The 18,915-nt window shown below is 42.0% G+C and overlaps 1 protein-coding gene across 1 annotated transcript in view; it reads right to left on the bottom strand.

Moving 5' to 3' along the window:
- Window positions 1-18,915, bottom strand: part of FGD3 (FYVE, RhoGEF and PH domain containing 3) — a 204,939-nt gene that overhangs the window by 140,267 nt on the left and 45,757 nt on the right. The gene's annotated exons all lie outside the window — the stretch shown is intronic.

The following is an 18,915-nucleotide window of genomic DNA, read 5'->3' as shown; positions in this document are numbered from 1 at the left end:
ACTCACTAGGGGGGACCAGAAGGGTTTGGGAGAGACCTTGTTTCCCCTAGCGCCCCCTGGCATAACAAGGAATAACGGCCACAAGTTGTTGGAGAGTAGGTTTAGATTAGACATCCGTAAGAACTACTTCACAGTTAGGGCGGCTAGGATCTGGAACCAACTTCCAAAGGAAGTGGTGCTGGCTCCTACCCTGGGGGTCTTTAAGAAGAGGCTTGATGCCTACCTGGCTGGAGCCATTTGAGCCCAGTTTTTCTCCTGCCCAGACAGGGGGGTCGGACTTGAAGATCTACAAGGTCGCTTCCAACCCGACTTCTTTGATTCTATGATTCTATAAAAATAATGTATTTAACTGAACTCTACTGTTAAGGCTGAAAAGCAGAATAGTCACAGAGCAATTTCGTTAGTTCTTTCGTAGGAAAACAAAGAATATGTTTTCTTGATGGGTTGAAGGATTTTTATTATGATGAAAGAGCCCTGATTTAGATTACACTGATTATACTAATCAAATAACTTGTTCCATGTTAATAATTCTCCTGAGACTTTACATCAGTCCTGTTTTATCAACAGAGCAATACCAAAACAGACCATTATTCTAAAGTCTAAAAAAACTGCATGCAGGTTAGATACAAACATAAGCTATTATTAAACAAAGCTATTCTGATTTGTTCCCTCAGATTATATACATCTGGATGATTAACTGCTCTCTGGGCTGCTTTTCCTATAATTGAGATGAAGCTCGCTGATAGGAATTCCAAGGATTACCTTTATTTTTGTTAAAAGGAACAAAAAAAAAATTAGGCCCTCTGTGATTCACAAAATTGCTGTGAAGGTTAGAGAGTGAGTGGGTACTTATTAGTATAACCAAGGCCCCAACCCCTCACCCTAAAACTGAAAAGTTTCAAAGAGCTTGATAACTTTTTTCATGATTTATCATTTTTACACCACCTTATCAGTTTTCACTAATGAGACAAGTGGGTTTCAAACAACATATGACCCTCACTTCACCTTTGCATTGCTCCGTTGATGTGCATTTGAAGCTTCTTAATGATGTGCATTTGCTAAATGAGTGTTTACTCATGTTCATGTGCACAGTATAAATCAGCCTTCACTTATGATGTAATGAAAATATAATGCATCTCATGAGGCTGTCCCAGTTAACAGGATTTTTAAAAGCTCAGAATGTTGCATCAGTTTTATTATGCCGATTAATAGACACTGCTTATTAAACAGTACCTTTAAGTACTAAATTAAATAAAAGCTGCATGTTCATTTCTTTATTGCAGAAGCTACAAGCTCTGTTAGCCGGCAGGAATCCCTAAAACCTGCACCTGCAATAGAATAGAGCAGCTCAGGAACATCATGTTTGAGACCTGTTCCTCACTGGATACAGTCTGCCCCAAGGTGGAAGAAAAGGAAACACAGGCTGGTGCAGGAGCACCAACTCTGAGGCTTACACCAGTCCTTTACCCAGAAGAGATCCCTTGCACAGGGAGAACTCTACTGGCTAGTGACAGCTGGAATCCATCCACTCTGTCTCATTTTGGTTGGCACCAAGTGGATAGAGAGGACTAAAGAAGCCATACCATCAGAGGCAGTTTTTTCTGATGGCAATCCACCGTCTCCACATGGACACATAACACACTACTTTTTAATGTAGGTGTTAATAAAGGGAACTTCAACTATTAAAAATGTGTGATGTGAATTGTTAAAAGGGCATTCTGAGAGAGGAAGAGACAGCCAGCGGGGTTTTTCCCCCACTTTCCCCTTCCCATATGGCAGGGAGAGCAACGCTGGAATGAGAGGCTGCAGCACAGCAGTTCCACAGCAGCCTGAGCCTGCAGATCAGTGGGAGAAGACGGCGGAGCCCGGGAAAAGAGCAGGCCAGAAAAGAAGCGATACAGTGGGCATCAGGGAAAGAAATGGCGAGAAGCAGCGAGAAAACGCCACATGGAGGAGGAAGCCGGGGGAGAGGCTCCGAGCAGCTCACCAGAGGAGTAGAGCCGCTGAGATATCCCAGCAGAGCTGAATGAAGGCAGCAAGCTGACGAGAGGCCAGAGCGAGGTGGTGCCAGCCGGGAGCAGACCTGCCAAAGCAGGTTAGGGCTGGGAAGCCATGTGTGGCTCGCCCAGAGAGCTGAGCCAATGGTCCATCCTGGTGAAGAGTGGCTGGGATGTGGCAGCAGAGGGGCCCAGTGGAGAGCTGAGGAGGAGCCCAGAGCCCAACCAGAATAGACTGCACTGGAACCCAGAGGTACCTCTTCAGGGAGAGTGGGGACAGGAGCTGGGAGGCAACATGAAGCCAGATGGGAAGGCCTCATACAGCCCTGCAGCCAGTCAGAGCCAAATGATTGGGAGCAGTCCCTCTGAAGGGCCAAGCCCCTCGAGCCAAGACAGGGCAGGATGCCCCAGAAAGCATCGAGGCCTGGTTCAGCGGCCAAAGGGACAGGGACCCTGGAGAAGGCCCTATTGGGATTGAGGAGCACAGCAGGACACTGAAGAGCCCTGGAATTCAGTTTGTGGTGGGAACCCATTAGCCATGAGTGTACCCCAGTGGAGGCTGGTCAAGTGAGCTTTAAGTTAGTTTCTTGAGTTACTGTTTAAAGAACTTTATTAATGCAAATCTGTAACAAGTTTAGTCATGCAAACCTTAGCCCAAGCCAAAGAGCAGCTGAGGAAGGGCTGATGGCTGGGGAGCATCTCTCTCTCTCTCCAACAGCGGGAAGTGCAGGTGAGATATCATCAAGGAACAGAGAGCTCCAGGATAATGACATCCATCTAGCCCTGGATGTGTTAAGTGTGGGGTAAAGGGGAGGTTGGAGCCCTATAAAGAGACAAAGGAGTGAGATCTCACAAGATACCTGCAGGTACTGTCTCTCAGGAAGAACATCAAGACGTGGCAGCAAAACAGGACACACAGGTAATGCTATTTTTAAGATCTCACCATGATGTCGCTAGGATATAGGGTGTCAGGCAAGAGAGGAATCAAGCCACGTATAATACCTACCAGTGACAGGCACACTATTTTGATGATTCATACCACAAAATACAGTGCATACCCTTTTTGATACAGATCTCAAATACGTCATAAAAAGAATTAAAGCAGTAACAATTCTGTGTATATTTCACTGTCAACTGTGTGATAAGGTTCCGTTCATGACTTATAAACCTGTATAGAAAATGAGATATATAGCACAACTTGTTTCTATATAGAATTCCCAGAATTCCATGAAACATAGTTTTTTCTTCTTCCCTCCATCAATGTTGCTGTGCATGTTTTGGTTTTCAATAAATATTTTCATTTTTGTTGAGAAAGACAAAAAAGCCGGACACAAAAGGAATAATGGTGATATCATTTGCTAGTGTCTATGATACCATGGTATTTCTTTTTTTAAACAGGACCAAGATATAGGAACATTTCTGGGAGGGATTGAAGCAAGAGTGGCTGAGCAAAGGATTCCACACCAGTGTTCTTGGCTCTATGATCCGTTCCTCAATTTGTGGTCAAAGTGCAAAGGAGTATAAAGCACATGAGCTAAAAGCAGCTGGAGAAACTTGGCACGTGGTAACTGCTCTACAGCTAGTAACTGTTTTAGATAGCTTTTTGTGGCTTCCCATTTGATACTTAGTTTAAGGTGTGTTTACCCTGCATGTAGGAGTGTGTTCCTAGCATGTGCTGACATACTGGTTTGGTTAGCTCAGGTACCAGTTCATATAGCCACAGCAGTGAAGTCTTCAGGGCATACTAGCTACCTGGTAGGTACACAGGGTCTTGGGTGGGCTTGTAAGGGCTATGCAGAAGCCCTCCCTGCTATAGCCAAATGGCTACTGGTCCCTGAACTAGCTAGTTTAAAAGCTACTTCTGAAATGTTAACATCATATGATGCTACATTCAGCTATGACTTCAGTGCAGACTTGACCCATCATCACAATGTTAAGTGAAGAACATATAAAAAATATGGTATACGCTCTGTCCATAGACAGCAACTGCTGCATGAACAGTGACTCAATGAATGAAGGTGCCTTCTCCGTACCCTTGCTAAAGGCCACACCTTGTGGCAGTAAGCATACATTCATTTTACACAGGCCAGGTACTTCTCCAGTATGGAAGGCAAGTTGCACATCAGACACACGTCTACATGCTGTACCAAACACCCAGTCAGAATAGGCTCCTGAGGGATATATACTTAGGCTGCTGATATTCAATTTAACACACAGTGGGAACCATCCACAAAGTTATTACACGTATTTTGTGTAATGACTTTGTGGCTTATTCCCAGTTTTATCACACCATAAATCGCATGAACGTGTGACCAGGTTACAATTTAAGAGGTGATTAACTGGTTAATCACATCTGAAGTATAATGTCTGCCAGGGACCTTTGATAAGCCACATTTAATTATGCAGGCTACAGATCCTTCCTGAACTGCAGAGATTTTTTAGACTCCAGAGAAGAACCATAAAAATAACATGCCCCTGATGCATGCAGCTCCAAAGCTCTCCATACTTCTCCACCTCTCAGGTAAGACTCTACCAGCCAGACTCTACCACACTAACCCACAAGAGCTGCATATTATGTAGGCTGAAGCTGTTAACTTCAAGGTGGCCTCTAATTCCTTTATTTTCTTGATGCAGCTGCTACAAGGCAAACCAACACCCCAGCAATTGGGGCATTTGGGACACACCTGTTTTGACATAATGAACCACCACAGCAAAGCGATCTCTGATTGTACCTACTAATTCTGAGTCTGGACAGTGGCCTTTGTATTTAGAATTCAGGATCCAAAACAGAAACCAGATATAACAACATGTGTGCTCTATTTATGCAATATGCCAAGCAGCCACTTGCAACACAAAAAAGGTTTTGTCCCTATGATGAAATGGTTTCAAGCAGAGCCCCTGCTGGTTATTTGATAAAAAATCAGATTAATAAAAGATGGATCACATCTACAGTCTCATTTAATCTCTCCTATGTTATCACTTATCATAATTTTGTCAAATCAATACAATTTGAAAATAAAGAGTCTCTATCAAGATAATCATTTCAGCCAACAGACAGTGAAATCCTTGTAACAGGTTCCTTTAACTTTGTAGGGCAGAAGATTTGGTTTTGTTTAATTTGCAACAATATTAATGATTTTTAAGATATTCAAATCTGTCATGTACATTTTAGTATCAAATTAGGAATGAGGTCATTAACCCCAAAATATATTTTCAAATATACTGTACACTTTTCCCTTGCTTGTCTCATAGCTTCCTATCATTAGATCCAACTCTCTTATTCCATATATCACTTTATTAAATGAATACCAGCACATGAAACATACTGGAACATTTGTGTTTAAAAATATATCTCATAAGCACTATCTGCTGTAGAGCATTCACTGTTTAAGTAGTAACTCATTTTTCATAAAGTTTCCACCTCATTATTCCATATTGTCCTTTTATTGATAAAGAATACTTAATATGCGTAATATTATGCCTACCAGCAAAGCTGTAATATCAAGGAGAAAGGACAACTGGAAAATACTGTAGGGAGCTAAGAATAAAAGTGATTACAACAAATTTAGAGGCTATTAAGAAAAATACAGTGCACATTCACTGGAAAAAAGAAAAAAAGGAAAAGATTATTTAGGTTTGTGGATGAAGTGCTTGTAATGAATTTTTGAAGTTTTGCATTCACCTGCAATTAAAGAGAAAATGTGATCTGAAGTACCACAACTGTATATCTGATAGAATGGTAAATTTGAACGTTAAAGGAATTTTCAGATTCATTTTCTGAGTGCATGGGGGGGGTCAATCCTTTAGAATGTTTCAAGAGTATTATGTAATTATCTTTATCAGACATTGAACTTCAATTTGCCTTAAACTGTATGTTTACATTTATTATAAAATAAATAAATAAATTCTTCTCTGAGCAAAAATGAGAAAGTCTCTTTACACTGAAAGTGTGCAAATGACTTTGCAATAATCAGCAAACACTATAAAAATATCTAGAAAGCACAATATTCTGCATAGAAGGGTGTTTAACGTTCAAGTCTTACTATGTCTACTGCAATCCACAAAAGCCTTTCAAGAAAAACATTGACTGCAATGAATTTTGATATTGTTGCTCTATGAACCATATCCCGTTTTCAGGGTGAAACAATGTAATTAAAAGAGGCAAGTGACTTAACCTGCAATCATTATGACTGGAACTTTAATGAAATATAGCCTGCATTTCTCTGACAATGGCTGCTGTTAAGTCACATCAGGCAAGTCAGGCCAGCATTTTCCCTCCTCACATCTCAAAATACATCCACTCCCATTTGCTCAACCCTCTTTTGCCCCACAAACACTTTTCAGATGATTGACACAGAATTGCAGCGCAGTTGCTGTTCCACCAGACAGTGCTGGGAACTGGGGGTTTTCTGATCTTAACATCCTTCATGACTTTCACCAAACAAGTCAATCAGTACTCAGAAGACAGCCTTAAGCCAGGTTGTTCCTCTAATAAATACACTGGTGCTAATTAAAAATCCAGAGCTCAGTCTTCATCTGCCTTCTGTCCACATCTGGTATTCATTAATAAGCGCAAAGGCCACATTGGCTATGCCACTGGACCTCCCATTTCAGGAGACAACAGCCTGCTGCTGGCAAAAGCAACAGCCACTGGCATTTTATTGATGAAGCTGAGACTGATTTTCTATCAGATGACCGTACTTTCTTCTTCTCAAAATCTACATTTACACTGAGACATCAGAAAAATAGTATTCTGGCTATTGTTACATCTCCTGCAGTTATGTCTGACCTTGAAGACAGCCCTGTGGAAACCACAAGAGTAATTGATAGTGACTAACAATGATCTGTAGGTTCATTTAACTGAAACTGGCATCTCAAAAAGAGACAACTTTGCTACTGCTGCTCTTTAGCTATTCTAGCTGCAGTGACATGGAAGAAGCTACTGTCAGCAAAAAGAGAAAATTGTTTTTACTTGGTTTTTAAAGTAAGAATCCAACACCCCTAGCCATGATCATTAAACATCCTAATTGCCCACCTTTTGCTATCTGGTCCAACAAGAGATGTAAGGCCAGTGATAAAACCACTAAGTACCACTAGGAAGTTACAGAAACCTGCGTATTACTCTAACATGACAACTACCAGCCCTGTGGCCGTACATACGAAGTGGGTTACTTTCCCCTCTGTAAATGCAGGCTTTTCCAAAAAGGGAAAGAGCTGTTAACATCATGCAGATGTTGCTGCTTGCTATCGGAAATAGGGAGAGTGCATTTGCACCACAGCACATTGACCGGTACCTTATTTTATCCAAGTCTGTAAAAGGGGGCACAGTCTGATTCCCTAGTGCCTTGTGACAATCCCTTAAACCAGGGCTGTCCAACTACCAAGTGGCTGGGAGCTACACCAATGCAAGCCATAGGCACCCTGAGCTACCCACCTCTTGGGCAGTGTCCTTCCTTCACTGCATTGTACATGGCCTTCCTCCACCTCCCCACCACACTGTATGGGTGCCCTGACCTCACCCTAAGCTACCTGGTTGAATTGTGCTGTGTGGGTGCTCCCTGAGCGCCACAGGCTGCACTGCCCCTCCCCTAGGGTGGGAGAAGCAAGTAGGAGCCAGAGGAGGAAGATGAAGCCTGGAGACCCCAGGGAATGCTGCAGCCAGAGCAACGTCCAGCTGGGATCCTGGGGGCAACAAATTAATACTCGCTGGACAGCCCTGCCTTAAACTGTTTTTATTTGTGACCATTTCCCATTTTAGTTCTAGAATTATGCTCACAAAAGGAATACAAATAACTCCAGTTTTCAGTTTGCTCATTTTTAAAGCCTATTTTCAAGGAAATAAGAAGAACTTGTCAATTGCCTTGTGACATCTAATAGGATCCAGTATTGCCAACCCCACCATGCCAAAAATCATGAGATGAATTCTTAAAATCAAAAGATTGGCATGTAAATAATGAGATGCTATTTTTCAAGTGTGTGTGGGGAGGGGGAGGTTGGGGGTGTTATTTGTGAAGGTGTGGGGGGGCTGTGGGTGTATGTGTGTGAGAGGTATGGAGCCTGGGGAGAGAGGGTCCCCACACACCATGGCAGGATGCGAGGTACTGTGGGTAAAGAGTTCGGGGGGGTGGTGTGCTGTGGCTTGGGAGTGAGAATCAGACACACAGAGACAGACACAAGACACACAGAGAGCACCCAGCTGGTAAGTGGAGGGGAAGGGGCTCAAAGAACCCTCAATAATGCCAACTGTTGTGAAAACATCATGAGGCTCAGGATTTTGAAGTCAAAATAACTCTGACTTGTGATCTCCCAGTCGAACCGTCAAATCTCCGGATTTTCCTAACTGGTAAGTCTGTGGAGGGGAAGGGGCGGGGGGAGAAGAAATGGGCGTGGGGGTGGAGATCGAAGTCCCCACCGTGAAGGAGGGAGTGGGGTAGGAGCAGGGCTGGGGTGAATGCAACCCGGGGGCACAGCTCCCCGCAGCTGCACGCACCTCTGGGGAAGCCACAGGGGACATGTGCCTCCCACAGGGCAGAGGTAGGCTGCCCACTACAGGCTTGGGGCTCTGCACCTTGCTGCCTTTGTCCTGGGAGCTCAGCCACACGATACCAGTGTGCTCCCTGCTGCTGGGCGGGCAGGGGATGAGCTGCATGGCCAGTGTGTCCCATGCCCCCTGCCTGCTTGGCAGGCAGCAATGGCATCACGTGGCTGAGCTCCCAGGGCAAAGGCAGCGTGGCACAGAGCCCCAAGCCTGCAGTGGGCAGCCTGCCTCTGTCCCATGGGGGGCATGTGCCCCCACGTTCCTCCCCTGGGAGTGCACGGAGCTGCAGGGAGCTGCGCCTCCCCCCTACCCCCCACACCTCTTGACAACTGGTCCCAGTCCTAGGGCTGCATTTACCCCAGCCCCTGGCTCCTGCCTTACTCCCTCCCTCACCATGGGGGGCCTCAATCTGCCCTCCACACCCCTTTCCCTCCACAGACTTACCAGCTGGGAAAATTCAGAGATTTGAGGGTTCAATCGGGAGATCAAGAGTCGGAGTTATTTTGACTTAGAAATCCTGAGTCTCACAATGTTTTTGCAACAGTCGGCACTACTGAGGGTCCTTTGAGCCAACAAAGGATAAATGCTCCTAAACATGCTCAGACCCCCCACTCCACACTTGCCTCCATACACACACATTTAGCTACTACAGTTTCAGCTTTGCTTTGCTGCTGTTGTTGCAGAGACAGAAAGAGTGTGCCATGTAACAAAAGAATGGAACTAACTATAAGCATTGTGCTCTCAAAAGCAAAAAAGAGAACTATAAACACTAGGAAACCCTTTTCTCTGATGATTCAAAGTTCACAGTAATCTTAAATTACTCAAGTTGATTGTAATAATAGTGGAGACAAAGTTCTCAGAGGGAAACAATTTTCAGATCATTAATCATGCTCACTACACTACTGCCTAAGGATCAACACAGAACTGTGCTCCATTTTGCTAAGCCCTGCACAAATAAAAAGTGGCGGCCAGTCCCTGCTTCCAACAGTTTGCAATCTAAATAAACATGATAGAAACAGGATGGAGGAAAAAGGGAGACTCTCTGAGTGACTAGGGAGCAAGTAAACAAGGGCAGCAAACATGACAGTTTGCAAGCAGTTCACTGGGAGCAAGGGGAGGTAAGGGAAAAAAAAGAGGAACCAGGCACCAGGTAGCAGATCCTGCTCTGGGAAGGTTAGTGAGCCAGGGCTGCCTGTGTGTTTTGGCTGTGTGTTTGGGTGTGTGCTCTGAGCAGCTGGGAGTGCTGCTACTTCGGTGATTGCTGGGTGACTGCTTGCCTCAGGACCCTGTACCACCTCTGCCTGGCCCTGTGCACCCGGATCAGGTGCCAGAGCCCTGCACCATCCCCACAGCACTTAGCCCTACACCACCCTGTGTGCCTGATCTAGCACACAGGGTCACAGCCCAAATGGCTACCCACACACCTGTAGAGTCCTGCAGGCCAGATGCCAGGGCACTGGGGGCCAGATCTGACCTGTGGGTCAGGGGTTGAGCACCCCTGATATAAGTAAGTATAATAGTTTACATAAGACTACTGAACTCCTTAAGTCTCACTGGCTCCTAGCATATAATTAACAATGGGAAGTACAGTAACTATCAAAATAAGGGAAGAATGGGACAAAAGACTAGAGACATGTATTAAAGGAAGAACTGATAGAGTTGCCTTACTCTTTCCATTGTGAGAATTTGTTTTCAGTTATACATAAGGTTGCTTCTTCTTAAGATTTAACACTTTCTATTATCAAATCTCGTTTTCAAATGTATGCAATGTTGCAAAAGTTTAACCTCTTGGACTGAAACTTTCCATGTCAAGTACCTCCCTTAGAAGGATTGTTGTTTGTTTGAAGTTTCAGCTAAAACAGCAAGAACTTTTACTTTAATCTCTATACTCTTCAGTTTTCCTTCTGTAAAGCATTGACAATATTACTACTTAATCCCATGGTGCATTTGTGCAGATTAATTTATTGAAGTTTGTGAAGTGTGAAAATTCATGTTTTTATTTTCAGTGAATAGTTTGGGTGGGGCACATTAAAATAAGGCCTGGGGTCACATATGGAATGCAAATAATAAAGCAATGACCTATTTTTACTGAGAGGAGTAGCAGTCACTTAGAAAATATAGGAAGGCAGCCTATAATTAATGGCTGTGTCATAAAGCACAGACCATATTAGGAATTTCCAAAAGTAACACTTAATCATTCGATTTACAACCTCGGCACTCGTGTAAGGTAGTTTTTAAATATAATTATGGCTAGGTCTCAGTGATAGATTTACTGTGGCCAGCAACATTACCCTCAAGCATGCTGTGATATTCTATAGGCTGCCTCATCATAAACCAGAAGCAATGTAGCCACATCCTCACCATGGGCAGGCTAGCTGACTTTGGCCAGGTATAGGCATTACATTTCTACTGGGAGACTCACCACTCCCCCAGTAACAACTACAAGTTTACAAGCATTCATTCAATTTCTTCCAGGGGAGGCATGTCCTTTCTAGGAGAAAGATCTTCCAGGTGTCAATCTGAGAGAAACTCTCTCACAAGAGGAGACGCTTGTGCATTCCCCTTGTAACTCATCAGTGCTATATGCTCAGTGCAAATATAACTTATGCTGCTTCCCAATATGGATTGTGTATGCGCATGGGGCACTTGCTGGGCAGGGTTAGTTGGCTATGTGGCTATGACCTGTGTGTATTCTAACGCCAAAGTACAAACATGAGCTAAGTACATACAGCTTGCAAAGAATGATCTAACCAAAAATACTGCAAAAATAAATGAACAATCATTTAAATTTATGGAACTATTATGTCGATTCAATTAAGTTTAAATGAAACAATACAGTCTAGCTATGAACACTATATGAAATCATAGCAGCATCAACTACCCCAGCATCAGTTACAGTTTGGCGCATCATATAATGTCTTAAACTACACCATAATAAGCAAGGGCCTCTGACTCTTTTTACAGAACAGCAGAAGTAAAATGTATTTTATTTCATAGCATTTTCAGAGCTATAAGAAAAATAGCTGCCTTATGTGAACACTGACTTTAAATACCACAAAACTAAAGTTATATTTAAGACAGGAGCAGTTCTGATCATAGCAATGAATCATGTGTCAGAAACATAAGACATAGTATTTATTATATCTTGTATAATTTCCATACTACTCCCTTCAGAGAAAAATTACTAGTTTACAGTATCTGAAAGACTCATTGCACCAAAATTTAAATATTCAATTTCTCCTTTAACATATAGCTTATGACCAGGTTCAGATCCTCTTACTTTGTGAATGTAAGTAACAGTGTTAAAACCTGGCCCTTAATACAGCCTGTCAATGAAAGTACAAGCAAAAGTTGGCAAGGTTATTTTGTTAGGAACTTTAGTTGCCCTGTTGAAGCCTTTGAGACTTGCAGTGTAGAGACCAACTGAAAAAAAAAGATATGACTTCCGGCTAATGTTAGGGAGTGCTCCCAGTTCTGCACTGATTGACTACACTGATAGTGCTTTCTCCTTGTTCTAGCTATCTACTCTCTATGGAAAAAAAATTGTGGTACATAAAAATGGACAATAAAGGGGGGAAAAGGTGATTTCTGTGTTCAGCCATATACATAGTGGCACAAGATCTAGCTTTATGACCACTAAAAACCAGTAAATATTTGATTGATATAAATAAGAATCAGATGCTAGTAACTGAAGGACAGGTTATTCATAAATTTGTTATTACCTAGTTCAGTAGTAATGATTCAACTGCTTTTCTTTGCTTGAAGAAATTAGACACTGATGCAGCAGTCTGGTGAGTGTAGCAAGAATGCACAAAAGGCCTTGATTCCTAGGGTTCATAAATGTTCTATATGAGGTGCCTAAGGCTGCAAAAGCAAGTGACTTTGGTACTCTAAAAGGATATGAATATGTCTATTAAAAGTCACCACCGTCTGGCCATGAGGGACTGGAACAGTGGGAGGGAGGCAGCTTTACTCTCTCAGGGGAACTACTATGCATCATGAGATGATCATTATCATTATTATTTATTCAGCATGGTAGAAGTTCATTGTGGCACTTTATGGACAGATAAAAGCCAGCATCCCTGCCCCTGGAGCTTACAATTTGATAAGCCAGACAAGGCAAATCATATGTGCAGAAATAGCATAAATGTTTTTAGGTGGGTCTACAAAACAGTTTTCCCAGACACAGTGTAATCAGTTCTGAAGACATTTTCTAATGCTGGAATAAAGGAATTGGGGGAGCATGAAGAGAAACAGTCACCCAAAGCTAAAATGATTCATTCTGTCTTAAACCAAAAACAGTGGCTGAGAAGGGGAAACTTTTAGTCTGCACCAAGACTACTGCTGTACAGCTGCATGCCTTTTCAGCCCTTGGGATCAGTTTACATTGATTTACATAGGAAAGGCTTTGGTTTGCAAGGTAAAGCGTTAGAAATTGTTTTTCCTTTACATGTCTAATCTGGTTGGGAAAGGAAGGCCAGTATACAAGCTGTGAGATTTTCAGGGCTGAAAGGCCTTTGTGAGACATCCAGATACAATGATGGTACAGGGCTTTTGGCTGCAAGATTTCTTACACACCTCCACCACCCCGACAATAACTGCACCCCACATCAGAAACATCACCATTCCTGGATCTTACACCTGCACCTCCAGAAATGTAATATACCTCATCCAATGCATCAAATGCCCTGATGGAAAGTATGTAGTAGAAACCAAACAACAACTGCACATCAGAATGAATGCACAAAGAAAATCTATCAAAGACAAGAATACCCAACTACCTGTGGGAGCACACTTCTCACAAGACAGTCACCCCGTCTCTGACCTCTCAGTTCTAATCCTCAAAGGGAACTTACAAAACACCTTTCTCAGACAAGCCTATGAACTTCACGTCATAAAACTGGATACAAAAAATCATGAACTCAATACAGACATTGTATTTATGACACATTACAACTTGCCTAACATCTGATTTACCAGGTACCTGCCTGACCTTACCATTTACATTTTCCCAGCCTTCTTCCCCTCCCCTCCTTCTCTACCCTTTGTTTTCCTAATTCCCAGCTATTTACTTTTTCACAGACTCTTTTCTACCTTGGAGAACTCATTACTACAGCAGAGTCCTTCACCCATTTCCCCACCTCATTCTCCCCTCTTCCCCTCCCGTCTCTACCCTGTGTTTTCCTAATTTCCACCTATTTACATTCTCCCTGACATCCTGTCACATTTTAGCTTCTTTCATTCCTTGGAGATCTCAGAAAAACAGCAGAGTTTCCTATGCCTGAAGAAGGGTGCTTGTGCCCAAAAGCTTGCAAAGAACTTTGTTCCAACTACTCAGTTGGTCTAATGAAAGATATCACATCTACCCAAAGAACAATGATGGTAGCCTTTTAAAATCCTGATAAATAAATTGTGATAACTGTAAGTAAACTGTTGTGATAAGTTACATCAGTGAATCTAAAAGGGTGGGAGACTGGGGAAAGAACAAGGTTTACACAATAGACAGCCATGAGATATTAGTCTAACAGATGCATTTATATTGGCTCCTAGTCTCCTTTAGGCAAGTAATTTCCCTCGCAAGTTAGCTGGTCTTCAAAAAAAAGGAGATTTTAATCTGCCTGTGAGGAGGAAAGCACTGCAGGCCCTTTTACAAATTAATACACTGGGTTACCCACTGTCTTTCAAATAGGTAACCATCACACCATTGTACTGACTTACTAGGACTATGGTGATGATGAGTTTCTGCTCCTGTCCTTCCATTCATCAGCTAACAATTAGAGGCCCTCAGTACTGCAGCTGACACTGCATCACACTGTAGATACTGATTACACTCAAGAAAGGAGCTAGCAGTGGGAAGCACCATGCAGGAATCTCTTGGAATATAACTTCAGATACCATTTTCCCCTGGAGAAAAAAACCTGCCTTTATTCTTTTCTAAAGCCTAGCCTCTAAGAGAGTTGCATTGATTTTCCTGCAAGGGTTTTAAAACTAGCAGGTGCAAACCCTTCATTTGGTGTAAGAGCGCTCTATTTTGGGTTAACTTATACTTGGCCTGAACTGACTTGATTTAAACTAGAAAAAAAGAAAACACTGCTTTTAGACTGGATGAAAGTGTGTCTAACCAAGAGCTAGCACCTGTTTAACTAATTAAATTCATACCTTGGCTGTTGTGCAGGGGTGTCAAACTCAGCCCAAGTTTCAGGCTGGATCCAGATCACAGTCTTTCCCCAAACTGGATCTGCAGGACCAGTGGCAGCTGCTGCAGGTCAGGCAGTGATGGTGGAGATCCAGCAGCAGTTCAGTGGTGGTGGTGGGAGAATCAAGCAAGGGCTGTATCTGCACAGCTCTCAGTTGCGCCCCCCTGCAGCAGGGCACACACCCTTGGTCCCCCACCTCCAACTTCCACTAGCCCAGCAGACCAGATGGAACAGTTTCTTGGGCCATATGTTTGACACTCCTACTGTAATGGATTGCATGCTCTCATTTAGAGAGGTTGGAAGGATCTGGCAACCAGCACTGCTGAAGCAGCAATTAGTTTTCTTCTCACAAGCTGGTGCTTGACCTAGAAATTAATTAAAACTAAAAAAAAAAAATTTATACATTTTATTAATTCGCTGCTTTACACTAACAGCGAGAGTTCTTTCCAAGACTTCATAAAAATGAAACCAAACCCAAGAACAAAACATAACTTTCCCCACAAGCAGAGCTTTCATTCCTCAACATGGGAGAACTGCCAGAACTTCACAACTTTGCTACTGCACATAACATAATTGCGTATAATTTTACATTGTAGGCACTCTGGGGATGGGTCATGTTATGAGACAGATAGAAAGAGAAGTGTCTCCCAGTGAGAAGACTGAATCACTAGCCATTCTTAACTGGTTGGGATCTTAATGATAGGGTTTGACAAAACAATGCCTACCAAGCTGTTTACTGCAATGGATGAAGTGGAAATTGATCTACAAAATGCTGATATGCGAATACTCTTCACAAGTATTAAGGCCAGTTGGAAAACTTATTAACTTCTCATTGTAAAGAGAAGCAATTTAAATAGGAACCTCTCCATTCTCCAGAAAACTGGATTATACAGATGCTGGACAGCTAAATTCTACTGTCCTATTGCATCCATTCTCTTTTACACTTGGAATTCACTTTCAAGTGCAGAATCTATTTGCACTGTTACAAGCTGCTTTTTTGTCACTGCAATTTAAATATAGCACAAGAAAAAGATAAAGGTGTCTGATGAAAACTAACTCCTACATTTAACCTAACATGCAGGTTACTTATTGGCAGCTCTAAAGAATTAGCCCTGATCTTCCAAATAACTTTACAAATGTGAGTAATGTAAATCAATGAGATTTCATTTTATTCAAGTGCATAACTGTTTGCAGGATCAGGGCCAGTGTGAATTAGTTTGCTTTCTCACAACCTCCCAGTCATAAGATGTAATTTTCTTTTGTCCTTTAATTTCCAGGAAGAAATGAATTTGCATCTACTAGGGATGCTTATCTCAAAGAGCTGAGCTAATCTTTGTACATTATGCTTTCAAGGTAGACAAAAAATGTAGCTGATAAACAGTGTGAGCACTATTCACAATGCCATATTTTGTAGAAGCTATTTATTTTTTGCTTTGTCTTTAACAATGCTTTAAACCAACTGCTGATTGGTATGGGTAATTAACACTGAAAATCAGATTCTTCACAGCCGAAATGGAGCAACTTAGAGTAATACAGAATGCAACTGTTCATCTGTCGGTAGTCCTCACTCCATGGACATTGGTTTAAATTTTACAGCATGTAGAAATTACCAAGCTTGAAAGGAACATAACCCATATCATCAATGAACAGATTAATAGTTGTCTGATCAAAGGATAAACAAGGAAATAACATTTTATCAAGCCCAAAAAACAAATGTATTGCGTATGTGCATGTGAAAACCAAATACTTACATTTCCAGAATCATAGAATCATAGAAGTAGGGTTGGAAGGGACCTTGTAGATCTTCAAGTCCGACCCCCTGCCTGGGCAGGAGAAAAAACTGGGCTCAAATGACTCCAGCCAGGTAGGCATCAAGCCTCTTCTTAAAGACCCCCAGGGTAGGAGCCAGAATTATATGCTCTTGTCAAAATGTTCATATTCAAATGTTATAGTTTTACTCAGAAACAATACAAACAAGTAGAAAATTATTAGAAAAATGGAGAGTCTGTATAGTGCTTAGCAGAAGGCAAGTCTAAGAACTATTACTGGTTTTACCACTGACTCAGAAAGTTCCCTTGAATACGTCTCCTCTAATCTCTGTGCCTCTGGTTTACCCATTTGATAAAAAAGAAAAGAATAACCTTACTTTTCTAGCTCAAAGAACTGCATATGAAGTTGCATAATTTTCCCTTAGCGACTTGAACTGGGGTTCACAAAATCCAAGCGTCATCACCACCTAGCAAGTCTTCTGCATACTGCACACTAAATAGTTCATCTCAGAAACTGGACTAATGCATAATTATGTGAGGGTTATATAAACTCATTTACAATGAGACCGAGTGGTCAGTGGACAACCAACTGCCTGTTCTGCTGTTCCAACATTTAACTCAAATATAAAATGAGGTTTGCCCCCCAGTCAACATTGGCTTACATTCACATACAAGAAAACTATATTAAATACATTGCCTATCATTAAACTGTGCCAAAAGCAGCATGTGCATAATAATGGGAACTAACTCTGAGGTTGATTAAATGTAGCCAACACTGAGCATGACCATAAAACATATGGCCCATACAAGGTAAACATCTTGATGGGAACCTTTTTTAAATTACAAAACAACTAAAAGAAACTACATTAACACAAAACTTGACAACCTCCCCCCTACAACAATACCTTGCTCTTCTTACACCCTTTTTTACCATTAACACACTAGCCTCTTATGAACCACCACTAACCCAGAAGGAAGCAACAGTTTTCCCTCTGTCCCTTTGAAAGAAATACCACCATTCTTTCTTCCATCTCTTCTTTGCCTACTCCTTTTCCATCTCACCTGCATCTTAATCCACATAGTATTTCAATTCATATATTGCCAACTCCAAACATTCTCTTCTGGTGAAAGCCAGTCCCTTGACCAATAACAGGTTACTCACCATCCACATCGCTATTGTCACACAAAGTAGCACGGTTCCGACCCCAGTCCCTTGGGCATTAATCCACACAACACAATGTCATATGTTAAGTCACAGTTCATATTGATCACCCTCAAAAAACAATGTACCCCCTCCCATATCCTTTGCACAAGGACAGTCCCAAGATACACGCAGCAGATTCTTCAGCCCCACCGTCTCGTCTCTTTCTTGGGCACAGTGCCAATCTTACAAAACCCCATTTATGCTGAATGTTTTTGTATCGTCTTCTATGTGAAATCCATGTGTTCTCCTTTCAACCCATTAACTGTCACTTCTTTCCACACATTTGCCATCTGTCTTTCTGTCAGATCTTTAACTGTTGTTACCTTATCTTTCTTTCTTTTCATATGAATCACCTTATGGTCTTTCAGGCACTCACAAGTTTAGTTACCCTTACAAAACTCTCCATCTTTACATAGTGGGCTGGTGGCTTTGTATAGCTCCATTCTAGCTACCCTCTTTTATTCCCCACCCTCAGCTTTTAAGCAGCCCTCCACCCATCTCATACTTAACTTCTCCTTCAATTTTTGTTTCTTTCCATTCTCTGTTCCTTCCTTTATCCCCTCAAGGAGCACCTTCATTTTCCCCCCATCCACTCCTCTTCTTTTGTACAGCTCTTTATAGAACTCTGCCACTGCATCCAACACCTTTGCACTCTCTTCTATTTAGATACCTTCTTCCGTTTTCACGCTTTCAGTTCCTCACTTTTCCTCAATTTTGCTGAAAAATACTTAACATCATCCTCCCCCCTTCCCACCCCAAGGTGCTCTGGAGAAAATCTTTCTGACATCTGTTTTCCATCTGAACCTTTCCTCAGTCTGTTGCTTTATGTCTTCCAGTTCTTCTTTCACTCATACTACTCTTATCGCTTCCTTTAATAATACCTGCTTCCTTGCCTGCAGTTCTTCTAGCGAAAAATAGAAAAATATATTCTTCAACCAATATTTCTGAAAAATTCACTTAGTCTTCTCTTTATTGTAGTCCACCACTCCCAGATGCTTTAGTAGTATCTCTTCATCCTTATATAATTCCATGTATTCTTGACAGGTCTGTTCATCTTGTAATAATTGAACATTTAACTTCCTTGACAGGTCGTCTTATCTTGTAATAATTGAACATTTAACTGCCACATCCTTTTCCCCCTACCTTCACCTCTGTCTGAACTCACTTCCATTCTCATAAGACTGAGTAAGTTCCTCAACCAGGTGCCTCC

This window comes from Gavialis gangeticus, unplaced genomic scaffold, assembly GCF_001723915.1.
Source record: "Gavialis gangeticus isolate Ggan-Ray unplaced genomic scaffold, GavGan_comp1, whole genome shotgun sequence".
NCBI lineage: Eukaryota > Metazoa > Chordata > Crocodylia > Gavialidae > Gavialis > Gavialis gangeticus.
This window is presented reverse-complemented; position numbering and strand designations above follow the sequence as displayed.